A 15547-nucleotide genomic window follows, 5' to 3' on the forward strand; every position below is an offset into this window, starting at 1 on the left:
GCTCGTGATTAATAAATCAAAGACCTATATTATGGAATGTGGGAAGGGGCGTAAAGGAAAGGTATCCTCTTACTTTATCGACCGGGAAAAAATCCAAAAAACTGAAAACTTTTCATATCTGGGTATCACATTTTCTAACAATAACAGCTGGAAAAGCGAGTATAAAAATGTGAGGGCCAAGATGGCGAAGAGCGCCCATGGAGTGTTTACAATGGCCACAAAACTAGGGGATAGGCGGGTTAGGGATATGCTTAAAATATTCCAGTCTAGGTGTCTCTCGACCGCACTGTACGGTGCAGGGATATGGGGCTTTGCCCCTGCAGGTAGCTTACAAGTGGAGGAGAACACCTTTTTAAAAAGACTCTTGTGTCTACCTAATTCTGCCTCTAATGAAATAGTACATAGAGAACTCGGCATTCACCATCTTACCGATTTGATTCTCCTTAGACCCCTTATGTTGTGGCGATCCATCTGGATTAAAGAAGAAACATCTCTATGTAGAGCCATTATCACTGACTGCCTCTCAATGGATAATTAACTCAAGATCCCATGGATTAAATATAATCAAGATAGTTTCCAGGAGATCTATGGCCTCGACATTAAAGTAGACAATTACGGGGCCTCTGATTCATCTAAACCTGAAATGAAGAAGTCTTTTTTGAATCTCCTTTCTGAGAGACGGATCAGTAAGAGTGGCAACCTATCCACCTGTGTGTCATATAATGGTTTGAGTGGATTTAAAGGTTATCAACCATATCTGACCCAAGTGACTAGAATATCGCATAGGTTCGTATTAATCAGATTGAGATTGGGGATTGTCCACAATCTGGTGGCTTTCCCTACTCTTAACAGTCACCCGCTTGGACCATGCCCGTGTGATAATTCTTCTGCACAAAGCACTATGCACTTTCTTTTATTATGCCAAATCTATAGGTATATGCGAATAGCTTATCTAAAACCCATCTTTGTAAAGTTTGGAGTGAGGACTGTTAATGACTCCATGAAACTGCTTTTTAACTTGCACCATCCGGATGTCTGTTTTTATACGGCTACCTTCCTCCTTAAAGCAATCAATGTAAGGAAAAGTATGTGTTTTTAATTATTTATTAATCCCTTGCCTGTATTTCTTTGTTCTGTTTTTTTTTTTTTTTCACAACCAATTTTATTGAGCATAAAAGTATCAAGAATGTGGCATCTTCACACACCAAGATCACCACAACAGCATCAATGCAGAGGTAACATACATAAGATTCACAAAGCTAGTGTCAATGAAGCTCAGCTTTAAAAATGCCCTAACAACCCATCCCAACCCCAACTACACCCCCACCCGTACCCACCATCCCCCCCCCCACCACACATGTACAGAGGCAACACAAAAACGATTCACATAGAGGAAGCAGGTATAGTGCAACCAGGGTCGTGCCATTTGGGCCAGAAGAGTCACTGCGATCAAACGTCCTCCTCCTGCTCCGCCGGGGGTTCCAAGGTCAGGTCACGGTAGTCGGCCCACCGCCTCCAGATCTTGAAGTGTTTGCGTGGGCAACCCCGCGCCTCAAAGACCGGTTTCTCAAGACCCATAAAGTAGTTTTGTTCTGTTTTTTTAACCCTGGAAATTGTCCGAAATGTTTTTTAATGTGCTTTTATGGACATTGCTTTTTTGTTCCGAATAAAGCCTTATGAAATGAAATGAAGTGAAGGTTGCTGTGATACTGTCTGTGTGTTACCTGTTTTGTGTGAGGGAAGAACACACTGCTGCTGCCTCCAATACATGGCATGAGTTGCGAGTTTGGGCTGGTTTTTGGGCTGAAACTGGTCTGGTTGGGCTTATTTTGGGCTTATATGTGAGCGGCTTTGGGCTTGGGACGGGTCTAAAAATCTGGCAACACTGCTCCTCGCTTCAAATAGTCCAGTTTGAAAAGTAAAAGGCCCCAGGTCCCTGCAAAAGAGAATTTTACAAAGTGCACAACCTAAAATTTTAAAAACAAGTGCAACAACACGCTCAGCATAGTGGTGCCTCAGGGCGACACCCTACCTTTATTTCAAGCAATACCCTAAGCTGATCGAAAAAAGGCGGAGGAACTGGGGAGGAACCAGGGAAATGCTTTATGCCAGCAGCTGAACCTGAAAATCATGTAAACAGATGTTTTCTATGAATGACCTAAATATTTTACTAGGCGTGGATTTCTAAAAGCAATACGTTTGTGTACTTGTGTCAATGTAGTACATTGCACAGGTACACTGCAAGTGGGCAACTGAATTTTCGGCACATGTCAGTATTTAGCTACAACAGATGTAATGGCAGCAATTAATGCTTACAGGCATTAGTACACGTGCAGATACCCCATGGAATGAAGGTGTGAAAATCTATTTTTAAAAGGAGACTATCAGATTTACTGTGATATAGCATAAAATACATTTCAGAAATTCACAATAAAACATCATATTTTCTGAGAAAGAAATGTATCTACATCAGTCACCATAACAGTATGTTTGCTGACTGTTGGCCTACCCTTTTTATGTTTTGACACTTTTTCATGGTTGTCATCAGAAAACAGTGATTTAAAACGAAATGAGGACAATGAAGAAGAGGACTCCGGAGGGAAGCGCAAGCCCAGGCACAAAGGGCCTTCGTACAGACGGTACATCGATTCCGATGACGATGATGCTGCTGGTAAAGCCAAGAAGAACACGGACAACGAGAAGTCAAAGCAGGATGAAATTGATGGTGAGAACACAGAGAACGCCTCTCCTGGTCGGAAAGGGAGAGGCAGAAAAGGGAAGAAAAAAGAAAATGGCGCCAAGAATGTGAAGAAAAAAGAGAAAGAAAAGCCTACTAAAAAAAAAGCTGATAAAAAGAGTAACGGAGATTCAGGGTAAAAAAAATGATTTTGTTTCCTCTTATATTGTTTAGATTTACGCGTGTGAAATTGTATTAATGAGAATATTCCATGGGTCTGTGTATCTATTTTCATTATTGGCAAATAATTCTGGTGTATTGCTGGTGAGGTTCTCGTCTGTCTGTGCTGATAGGACATTTTACAAAGAAACGGAACAAGTTCCAGTACTGAGTACTATTACCTAAATCATTTAGGGCCAGATGTAGGTAATTTCCATTTACCGATTCTAAAATACCGAATTTTACCGATTCGGTATTTCAGAATCGGTAAATGGTATGTAGATAAAAATTCGGTAAATTTTACCGAATCGGTAATATACGGTATTACCGACTCTGTATTTACCAATTCGGTAATTCCCATTCATTCCTATGGGCCTGAAGGCCCATAGGAATGAATGGGAAGCCATTCACTATTACCGATTCGGTAAATACCGAATCGGTAATAGGGGGAACATTTTCAAGGGTGGGTGGGTGTCACATTGACACCCTGATGCACCCCTGAATAGTGCATGGGTGCACATGTGGCACACATACATGCCCTAAGGGTATTTATGTCTGCCACATGGAACTTTTAAAAAAGCAAAAAATTGCTTTTTGAAAAGTATTTGGCATTTACCACCAACTTGTAGTTGGTGGTTAATAACGAATCCTTAGCAGAAAAATGCACTCACTTGAGTGCTCCCTACATTAAGGATTCGGTAATTTACCGAATCGGTATTTAAATTACCGTTCGGTAAATTACCGAATCCTTAAACCTGCCTCCTACATCTCAAACCCTAAATACCGGTCGGTAACGGCAGAAATTTGGTAATTTCGGCCGTTACCGACCGGTATTGGCCGACCTACATCTGGCCTTAAATGTTCAGACCCATGAAACTAAATCAACAGGTCCACACTGTTTAAAGTGCCATTATTCATTTTATTTGGCAGCAAGCTTTGTAATTGCTTATCAAAAACACTCTATGCAAAATGTATATTTACAGAAAAACCATCAAAAACATACTTAGTGAAAATCACTGAATGACAAAAACACCCACAATCATTCAATAATCATTCATTCCCTCAATCATTCAAAACCATTCAATGCACACACCACGCACTCGCCTCACTTGGTCGGGTCAAACCTAACTACTAAAAATTTAAAGGTGGCCACATACCAGGGAGGCCTACTCCATAAAAAGTCAAACAACCATCCAATAACACTACAATCTTACAGTGGCGCACACCTAAGTCAAAACTTCCACAGTCTACAATGTACAACAATTATGTACAGTGCACCAGTGGACGACGTAATTGACAACTAGGTTTGTTTGACAAAAACAAACAAAACAGGTTGACGCGTTTCGAACCCAACAAGTTGCAGGGTTCTCATCAGGACCACAGAATCTAAAATAAAGAGAGAAACAAATACTCTTATTTAGTTGGGAAGCATCTACATATAATGGGTCAAGAAAACACCAGCCACGGTGCATGCAGCCTACCTTAGTCATGAGGCAGAATTAATCTGCTGTATCAAGAATGGAGAAATAAGGGAGTGTCTAGAAAAAACAAATTGACAGAAAGACAGTCTTACAAAACATTCCTCTAGCAAAAAATGTGTCCTCTCTAGACACACTACAAGATGTTGAAAAGACTTACAGGGAGGTGTCTCCAGCGAGTCTTCACACAAGTTGAAGTTGCTGAAATGAATTCCATGTACCTGCCAAGTAAGGACCAGCGTTTTAATACTACGTGATACTCCAATCACAAAAGCGCATACTTGTGAAAAAGCAACCAAGCCATACCTTGTAAATGGAAGTTCCTAGAGTGTTTAGGGCGATCTTCGTTTGCTGTGTTCAAATATATATTCCACCAAAGACTAAAACGACAACACAGCGATTTTTAGTTGCTCGGTGTGTGGTAGCAGTCCGTTTAAAGTATTTAGTGAATCGTACCGCAATAGTCACCTGAATTTTCCGATTTCGGAGCTTTCGAAAACCTGTCCAGACGCCTCACTCGACTTCAGCGTCTGACGCGAAGCATCACGATGCCTTCTGGGATGACTCGGGTAGCTGGGAAATGGAGTTTTAAGACAGTATTTTCTGCTGAATTATATTTGCAACCACAGTACCAAACACATAGCGACACGCTCATCTTATTTAGACAACTTGTGCGTGATTCAGAAAATACTCTTATCTTACAACATTTACAATCCCCGCAAGTCTGAACATCATTTTCCTAATCACACTCTCCTTTGAAACGCTGTGGCAACAACCATGTGCCAGAGCCACCGCAACATATCACAAGGTTTGCTGGGAAATCACGGGCCCGTTGGACAATAAAGTTTTCAAAGGCCTTATTCTATATCCACACTGGACTTTCTTGCAGCAACGGTACATCAACACATATCCCAAAGTGCTAGTGATGTGCCATAATTATCAAAGAGGGACACGTCGTGCCTAACGCTAGCAGCCTGTCTATTAACATATACTCCGCATTTTGGGAAACCATATAAACGCTCTAATTCACTGGAAATAGACCCGAAGGCTATATTCAAAATGACGATAGTTCATGAACGAATATTATAATGAATCTTTAACACAAATGGAGCATATCCACACACAGTTTGACCCACTGGCAGCGATATCATCTGAACCCGGTCTGAACCAGTTCTGGGTGTTCCTTGAGCACTTTGTTTTCCTGTCTTCTCCTTTCCTTTCAGAGAGAGGGGCCGGGTCATCAGCTGCCCAGCAGGGGGTGGAGCCAGCATTGTGGAAGGCAGGCACAGCCCTATTCAGGCCCAGATGATACCCCCTCCCACCACTCTAGATGCAGATGGAGCTATTCAGCCAAGGGATGGCCCACTTAGCCTCTGGGAGCCACCCAGCCCCTGTCACTCACAAACCAGACAGTCAATTCACAAACAGGCCAAGGCACACAGAAATGTCAGACAAGAGAACAGCCACTTTCTAAAAGTGCTGTTCTCAAACACAGGATTTAAAAACCACCTTTCCTAAAAGATGTATCATTAAATTCTGAGTTCAGGGATACCAGACTTTTATGTCCTATCTTGCTCCTATGGGAAGATATGCAGGTAACCACTGTACACAGCATTCCCCATGATAGCCTATGGGCAAGATAGCCTTACAATAGTGAAAAACGAAAAGGGCTGTAATTCACTACCGAGCATGTCACCTGCTCTACCTTTCACATACACTGCACCCTGCCCAGGGGTGTACCTTGGGCCTTCCACAGGGGTGTCTAATGTGTACAGAACGGAAAGGGTTAGGCCTGGTCAGTGGGGACACTGGTCAGGTTGACATGGTAGTCCACATACTGCACACAGGCACCGCGGTGGGAGGCCTAAGACACCATTTTAGGGCTACTCATGTGGGTGGCACAATCAGTGCTGCAGGCCCACTAGTAGTATTTGAATCACCAGCCCTGGCACACTCAGTGCACTTTACTAGGGACTTCTTGGTAATACAAATATGCCAATCATGGATAACCAATTACAATAACAATTTACTCAGGGAGCACTTGCACTTTGACACTGATCAACAGTGGCAAAGTGCCCAAAGCATCTAAACCAGCAAAAACGAAATCCAGCACAGCATCAAAAATACAGGAGGTAGAGGCAAAAAGACAGGGAAACCACACCAAAGATGCCAGGTTCAACACGTGTCCGCTCCAGCTGAAAGTGGGGAGAACTGCCCACCCTCTTGGGAGTTCTCTTCACTAAGGTGGAAAAACCTGGACAGACCATCAGCGTTGGTGTGTTCTGTGCCAGGGGGGTGTTCCACCGTAAAGTTCATTCCCTGTAGGGAGATGGGCCACCTCAACAGTTTTGGGTTCTCACCCCTCATTTGCATCAACCATCTGAGGGGCCTGTGGTCTGCCTGAACCCGGGAGTGAGTCCCAAACAAGTAGGGCTTCAGCTTCTTCAGAGCCCAGACCACAGCAAAAGCTTCCCTTTCAATTGCACTCCACCTCTGTTCCCTGGGAAGTAGCCTTCTACTAATGAAAGCTACAGGTTAGTCCAAGCCCTCGTTGTTGATCTGTGGAAGTACTGCTCCCACACCATGCTCTGAAGCATCTATCTGCACTATGAACTCACTGGAGAAGTCAGGTGCCCTGAGCACAGGTGCTGTGCACATGGCAGTCTTCAGGGCATCAAAAGCAGTTTGGCAAGCATCGGTACAATTCACTCTCCTGGGCTGCTTCCTTGAAGTCAGCTCGGTCAAGGGGGCAACAAAGGTGCCATATCCCTTGACAAATCTCTGGTAATAGCCGGTGAGACCTAAAAAGGCTCTCACCTCTGTCTGGGTATGGGGGGCTCCCAACCCAGAATGGTATCCATCTTTGCCTGTAGGGGCGCCACCTGGCCGCTCCCTACCTGGTGTCCCAAGTACACCACAGATTCCTGCCCTATCTGGCACTTACTGGCCTTGATAGTGAGGCCTGCCCTTTGCAGAGCCTTCAACACTTCATAGAGGTGTTGCAAGTGTTCTTCCTATGTGGAGCTGAACACAGCAATGTCATCCAGGTATGCAGCGCTGAATTCCTCCAGCCCGGTCAGTACCTGGTTGACCAGTCTCTGGAATGTGGCAGGTGCGTTCTTCAACCCAAAGGGCATGACACGGAACTGGAAGTGCCCCTCTGGCATTGAGAACGCAGACCTCTCTTTGGCCCCCTCAGTTAAGGCAATCTACCAGTACCCAAAAGTTAAGTCAAACGTACTGAGGTACTGGGCAGCTCCCAACCGATTCACGAGCTCATCAGCTCTGGGGATGGGGTGTGCGTCAGTCTTGGTGACCCCATTGAGCCCACGGTAGTCCACACAAAACCGGAGTTCTGGAAAGGCACCGGGCGCAGCAGCTTTTGGCACTAAGACCACTGGGCTAGCTCAGGGTCTACTGGAGGGCTCAATTACCCTTAGCGCCAACATCTTCGAAACCTCTTCCTTGATGCTGGCCCTGACCTTGTCAGCTACCCTGTAAAATTTCAGTTTCACAGGTAGACTATCTCCAGTGTCCACTTCATGGATGCACCAAATGGTGACACCTGGGGTCAGGGAGAACAGGGAGGCAAACTGACCCAACACTTGGCGACAGTCCCTCTGCTGTTCTGGGGTCAGGGTGGGTGGGAAGACCACACCATCCACTGACCCGTCTTTCTCCTTGGCTGCCAGGAGGTCAGGAAGAGGGTCACTTTCCTCTTCCATTCCAGCATTTGTAGCCAGGAGCATTGTCACATCAGACCTCTCAAAGTGGGGGTTGAGGTGGTTCACATGCAAGACTCTCAGGGGCTGCCTGGGGGTCTTCAAGTTAACCAGGTAGGTTACTTCATTCTTGCACTCCACCACCTCATATGGCCCAGTCCACTTGTTTTGGAGCACACAAGGCTCCACTGGTGCCATCACCCACACTTTCTGCCTGGTTGAAATTAGACCAGAGTGGTATTCTGGTCGTACCATCTTTTCCTTTCTTCCTGGCTAGCTTCTAGGTTCTCCTCAGCGAGTTTCCTGAAGCGTTTTGTCTGGTTGTGGAAGGCCATCACATAGCTGAACACATCCTGGGGGTGTCTTCCTGTGGGGATTCTCCCACACCTCCTTCACCAGTGTGAGAGGTCCTTTAACAGGGTGGCCATACAGATGTTCAAAGGGACTGAACCCTAAGGACTTCTGTGGCACGTTCCTGAAGGCAAACAACAGGCATGGTAGAAAGACGTCCCCCTTCCATTTCATGGGCTCCGCTAGGCCCATAATCATACCTTTCAGGGTGCGGTTGAACCTTTAAACCAATCCGTTTACTCGAGGGAGGTAAGGAGTGGTGAACTTATAAGTTACCCCACACTCCTCCCACAGACACTTCATGTACCTAGATATGAAGTTGGTACCCCGGTCGGAGACCACCTCTCTGGGGAACCCCACATGGGAAAAGATCCCATCAATGCACGGCCCACCACGGGGCTGTTATTGTCCTGAGAGGGACAGCTTCCGGGTACAAGGTGGCAGGCTCAACCAAGACCAGGATGAACCTGTTGTCTAAGGCTGTCTTTGGGTCCAGTGGCCCCACAATGTCGATGCCCACCCGCTCGAAAGGAGTGCTCACCACAGGAAAGGGTTGGAGGGGTGCCTTGCACTTCCCTCCACTCTTGCCACTTGCCTGGCAAGATCTACAGAATGTACCAACGTGCTTCTTCATCTGGAGCCAGAAGAAGTGGGTGACAAGCCTTTGGAAGGTCTTGTCCTGGCCCAGATGTCCTGCGAGAGGCATGTCATGAGCCAGACCCATTAGGAAGTTCCTGAAGTGCTCGGGCACCACCAGCACACGTGCTGCACCGGGCTCAGCTAACTTAGGCTCACTATAAAGCAAATCATCTTCCCAGGAAATGAGATAATCTTTGGACCCTTCACGCGCTGCCCGGTCTGCAGCCTGCTGCCGCACACCAATGAGAGAAGGGCATTCCTTCTGCGGTTTGCAGAACTCCCTGGATGGACCACTGTCTTGCTGCCAATGGGTCAGCTCAGGGAGTTCTCCCAGTTCGGCCACCTGTTCCCCGGTAGGCTCCAGGGCATCCCCCTCAGGTTCTGCGTGGGCCTCTTCCTCTCCTGGCAGGTTCCTGGGCAACTGTTTCAGGCTCCAGTTCTGCTGAATCACCCCTACTGGCTGCCATAGACCGAGTGGTCACACAGACCCACTTAGGCAGACCCAACATCTCCATATGAGCCTAGTGTTCCACTTCCTTCCACAAGGAACTCTCCAGGTCATTACCTAGCAGAGAGTCTACAGGCATGGATAGACTCACAACAACCTTCAAGAGACTGAGACTCCCCTCCACTCAAAGGGAACCTGCGCCACTTTGCAGAGGCGCACCGAGTTGTCAGCTGCAACTACTGGGTGGAGTACATTGGGAATGACCTGCTCTTCAGACTCCCACTGATACCTCAAGGATGTCACGCTGGCACCTGTGTCTCTCAGAGCCTCTATCTCCCTCCCTTTGATGGTCACCTTCTGCCCGTATTTCTTAGTGCTAGGGGGCATATAGGTATCCAGAACCATCTCTTGGCCTCCTAAAGAGACATGGGTCATGCCTGCTAGCCCCTCCTCCCCACTGCAAATGAGCTCCCCTCCCAAAGCTACACTTGCTAAACTCGGGGCTGGAGCACCAGTAGGTGCTGGAGGTTTCTTGGGGCACCTAGAGATAACATGTCCCACCTCATTGCAGTGATCTCAGGTAGGGGGACCCCTGTTGTCCCTTCTGCCCCTAGGGGGCCATGGTTTCTTGGGTTTGGGGGGCTTGGACTCCTTACCCTGGGAACTTTTTGGGGGCCTTTGAGAGAACTCCTTTTGGTTACCCTTGTCCCCCCACTCTTCTGCTGGGGACCCTGGCCATCTTTGGCTGTGGTACCCACAATTCCTCTGTGAACCCTGGCACTGGTCCAGTGGTCCGTCTCCTTAGCAAGCTCAATGGGGTCTGTCAGCTTGCTGTCTAAAAGATGCTGGCGCAGTTCTGGAATACAAAGACTACTCAAGTGCGCCCAACTAATTAAATGCAACAACCCATTATAATCAGTTACTTTGCTGCCCTTTATCCAACCTTCCAGTGCACGCAAGTACAGATTCACACACTCCATCCAAGTCTCAGACTCTTTCTTCATGGAGTTCCTAAACTGCAGTCTGTACTGCTCTGGAGTAAGTCCATACCTGAGACATAGGGCCTCCTTCATATTGGGGTAGGTCATGGTACCTGCTAATTCTAAGGGTTCTAGAGCACTCCTCCCAGAAGCCTCAAAATGTTTCCATAGGCCCGCCCTCCAATGCTGTTCAGGCACACCATTCATTCTTTTTTTTAAAAAATATTTACAAATCTTTTTATTAACAGTTAACAAACGAAAGACATTATTTGACATTGACCAGTTAAACAGTTGTCAAGTATACAGGTCCATATGTCAAACAATACATACAGGATGATGATCAAGGGATCATAGAGACTCCTGCGCCTCCTCTTCTTCCAGACAGATCGGGGGCGTACAAATGTCACCACGGTAGCAGTTCCAGTCTGCCCAGACCGTACCCCACTTTTTGGGACAACCTCTAGAAACGTAGACCGACCTCACCCTGAACATGCACTAATCCATGTCTTCTGCCAATTTCCCAACCCGGGGTGGCTGTCCCGCTCCCCACAGCTGAGCGATGTTGCGCTTGGCAACCATGCAAGCTAACGTTACCCACTGTCGCTTATATGCACACAGATCCGTGGGTTCCCAAACATTTAAAATACACCTTCGAGTCTCTGGCCATATCTCTACCCCCAGGACATCCCGTAGTTTATCATGGATCTCTACCCAATAAACCTGTACCACCCTACAGTGCCACAAAATTTGCATGAAAGTGCAAAGTTCTCCACACCCCCTGCGACATTCCCCACTCTCTGATCTACCCATTAGAACCAGACGAGGCCCTGTGATGTACGACCTATGAAGAATCTTTAACTGCACTAATCTGAGCTTCATCTGTATTGCCACTACCCGTGGAGAGGAGACCGCCTTCCGCTAATCCTCGTCATCCAACTCAATCCCATCTGCACTCCACTGTGTCCTAATTAGTACAATCGGGTCCTCCGTATTATTGATTAGTTTTTTAAATATTAGGGAGATGGTCTTTTCCAGGAAAAGACCATCCAACACCCGGTCCTCACGGGGAGAAGCATCTGGAAGTAGCGTACCTACGGGGAAAAGTGTAAGTAATGTGTGTCTGGAGATAACGGAAGTGCTCCCTATCATGAAGGTGATATTGCTGCTTAAGGGAATCGAATGTGTGAATTGTGTCTTTCCCCAGACGTCTTTGATCTGTGTAATCCCAATAAGTTCCCACTTGTCGAACCCCTTGAATCTCCAAAGGCTTCCTAATCTCTCCGAACTCAATAATGGGGTGGCAAGCATTAGTCTTCCCTCCCACTTGAGGTGTCTATTGGCCGCATGTCACACCTGTACTGCGTGTGCCGTAGGACCCTCAAGGGGAAACCGTCACGATCTGGCATACAGTGCCCTGGTGAAATCGCCCCCGGGCACTTACCAGCGGTTCATTGCATAACTGGGGTCCACTGGGGCCCCGTATATAACGTGATTTACTGGCGCCACCTGGGAAGCCCAGTAATTTCCGTAGGTCAAGCAACCCTATTCCCCCATCATACATGGGGAGAGTGAGCTTGGAAAAGGCTAGATGGGGCCTACCATCCCAAAGACGCTGTCTCTGGAGAGCCTCTATTTCCTTGAAATAGGACGCTGGTACGGGGTCCATAGCGTTCTGGAGCGCGTATAAGAATCGGAGAAGGGCCATCATCTTGAAGAGAACTGTCCTGCCCAAAAGAGAGAGTGGAAGTGCCCGCCAACGCGTCACGTCTCTTTTAAATCGAGTCATAGGGGGACCCAAATTATTAGCGTATCGTAATTTCGGGTCAAGTGTGACATAGATACTGAGGTATTGAAACCCCAATGGCTCGACTTGTATCAGGCAGTTTTTCGGGATCACCAGCGGGTCACCTCTGAGGACAAAAAGCACTGACTTTGACCAGTTGATTGCAAACCCAGAGTACCTCCCAAATATGGCAAGCACAACCAGGAAACATATCAGGGAGCCCCTTGGATTGGTGAGATAGAGGAAAAATATCATCGGCATACAATGAAATTTTATCCTCCCAATCCAATGTCCATCGCAGTCCTCGGATCGATCGGTCCCACTGAACTCACACTGCAAGCGTCTCCAGCGCTAAAGCAAATAGGAGCGGGGATAAGGGGCATCCCTGCCTCATGCCTCTGCCAAGGGAAAAGTCAGCAGACTTATGATTATTTACCACTACTCTGGCAAGGGGTTGGCATACAATAGACGCACCCAACCGATGAACTCTGGTCCAAAGCCCATCTTTGCCAAGACTGCAAACAAGTAGGGTCACTCGACCCTATCAAATGCCATAGTGGCATCGAGCGACACCAGCACCGCTGGCTCCTGGATCCTCAGGGACCTTCCCAATACTCCGTGTAACCTGCGCAGGTTAAGAGCAGTATTTCGATGTGACACGAAGCCGGACTGGTCCGGATGTACCAGGGTAGTGATGACTTTGACAAGTCGTGTCGCCAGCAACTTCGCTAGAACTTTATGTTCAGCATTTAGTAACAAGATGGGCCTATAGGATGAGCAGTGTGTCCTAGGCTTGCCCGCTTTGTGGATGACCACTATATTTGCCACCCGCTGGTCATAGGGGAGCTGACCCCTCTCCTTACTCTCTGCGAGCATGGACCGAACAAAGGGGGTCAATTTGTAAGCACTCAGTTTATAAAGTTCTATAGGGATTCCGTTCGGGCCCGTACCTTTTCCTGAGTGAACCCCTCTAATGGCCTGTGCCACCTCATCGTTAGTGAGTGGGGAGTCTAAGTATTCCCAATTGTCATCTGATAGAGTGGGCATCCGGATGTCCTTGATCATTTCTACGTTGTCTGCCTCCGAGTACATACCGGCGGTGGTGTATACCCCCCTATAGTATTCTGAGAATTCGTCAGCCACTGCTTGCTGATCCCGTATCATACTGGAGTTTTCCCCCTGTAACTCCGGCACTAGCCTCGATGCCAACTCCCCCCTCTCAAGCCACGCTATTAATTTGCCGGCCTTGTCTCCATGTTCATAGATCGGTCTCTGTGTCTCATCATTTTGTGCTCTGGCCTTGTCTCTAGCGAGTCCCCTATGTTCATCCTGGCACAGCTTTAATCAGTGCAAATCGTCTGAGGCTGCTGCCTCAGACACCTCCTTCTCCAGCCTCACCACTTCTGCCTTTACCCTATCCATTTCGGCCTGTTGCTTCTTCTTTTTCCCGGCGACCTGAGACACTACCTCCCCACGAATCACAGTTTTAAATGCTTCCCATAGAGCCTGTGCGGAGTCCACTGTACCACTATGTTCTTGGAAATATCTTTCCATAATTTTAGCGATTTCCTTCTTGGTGGCTGGGTCTTTCAGGAGCCACGCATTAATTGGGGCTACTCTTCCTACATCTGCCAGACCAGTCTCCACCCTGAGCCAAATCGGGGAGTGATCGGAGACTTCTCTTCCCAGGTGTCGCACCTCACACACCGCGACAGCCTGAGCTGCTGGTAACAGTATGTAATCTATTCTAGACAGGCTGTGGTGCGCGGCGACACCATTCATTCTTCATGCAATCTCATAAGAAGTAAACCAGGCATAGATATCCTCACTCCTATTGTAATTCTGTACCAGATCCTTGGGAATATATACTTCACCCCCCTGCACTGGCTGTGCCCTGCCCCCATTTGAACCGGACTCCAGCTCCTTAGCCTTGATGGCCAGTTCTCTCATGCTCAACTCATGAACCAGAAGCAATTTCTTTTCTTCCAGGGCACGGGCATTCTTGCTCTCCTCCGTCGCCCTGTCTCTCTCTTTCTCCATTTCCAATTGCTTCATCTTTAACCTCATGACTTCCAAGTCATAGTTTCTCACTCTCTGATTCTCCACTAACTCTTCTGGGGTAAGACCCCTACTGGAATGGGTGCTGCCAGGCCTTGAGCCTGGATTGCCCATAGGCAAATCCTGGGAGTTGAAACCCATCCCTTCCACTTGCATCATTTCCCACCTGGGCCTCCCACCAGGCCTTCAAGATTCTCTGCAGATCATCCTTCCTAGAGCTGCTTTTCACAGGGCAACTACGATCCTTGCAGAATTGTTTGAGCTGCTCAACTTTGTAAGAATACAAATCCTCAATGCAAAACTCCGATCCTGCCTCCACACTTGCTACCTTTCCATTCTAAGACATGATGCTTTGAAGAGTTACTCAAAAATAGAACCAAAAACAATCAGAACAAAGTATGTGGCTGCGTAGTGGTCTGTACTAAACTAGTGATGTACACCAATTACTGTGGGTCAAGTACAAATACAAGTTCAAATCCCACCGCTGACCACCAATGTTAGAATTCGGGGTCTCTAGTTGGCACAGGTAGGTACTTGTGACAAATAGGGACCCTGGCCTCTAGTCAGGGTAAGGGGGATACACTCTTTAGATTACCCATACTCACCCCCTTGGTAGCTTGGCAAGAGCAGACAGGCTTATCAAAGGCAATGTGAAAAGTATTTGTACCAACACTCACAGTAACACAGTGAAAACACCACAAATGAAGTCCACACCAGTTTAGAAACATAGAAGTATTTAATCTAAACTAAACCAGACCAAAACCACAAAAATCCAACATACACAGTTCAAGGATATGATTTAAAAAGAGTTCTTAAGGTTGTGTTAAAATAATCCACAGTTGCGTCACGTTTTAGCCAAAAGTACCTTTAGATGCGACAAAAGTTCCAAGGGAAAGCTGCAGCATTGAAAAACAAGCAATGCGTCACTCTTGAGACCCTGGGGAGGTAATGCGACAACCCCGCTGGATGCATCGGGCATGTAGCGATGACTCCGGTCTGTATGGGGAGGGCTGCGATACCTTGTATGGATTCCGGTGCACAGGTTTCGTAGGATGCGTCTCGCAAAGGTACGATGTGACGATCTTCGGGACGGCGACGATCTCAGGTGCAGCGGCGATGCGCAGCGTCGATCTTCTCCTCTCGCGGCCCCTCGAAGCGATGGCTCTGCGACGGCTCTCGCAGCGACGTCATG

This window comes from Lissotriton helveticus, chromosome 2_1, assembly GCF_964261635.1.
Source record: "Lissotriton helveticus chromosome 2_1, aLisHel1.1, whole genome shotgun sequence".
Lineage (NCBI taxonomy): Eukaryota > Metazoa > Chordata > Amphibia > Caudata > Salamandridae > Lissotriton > Lissotriton helveticus.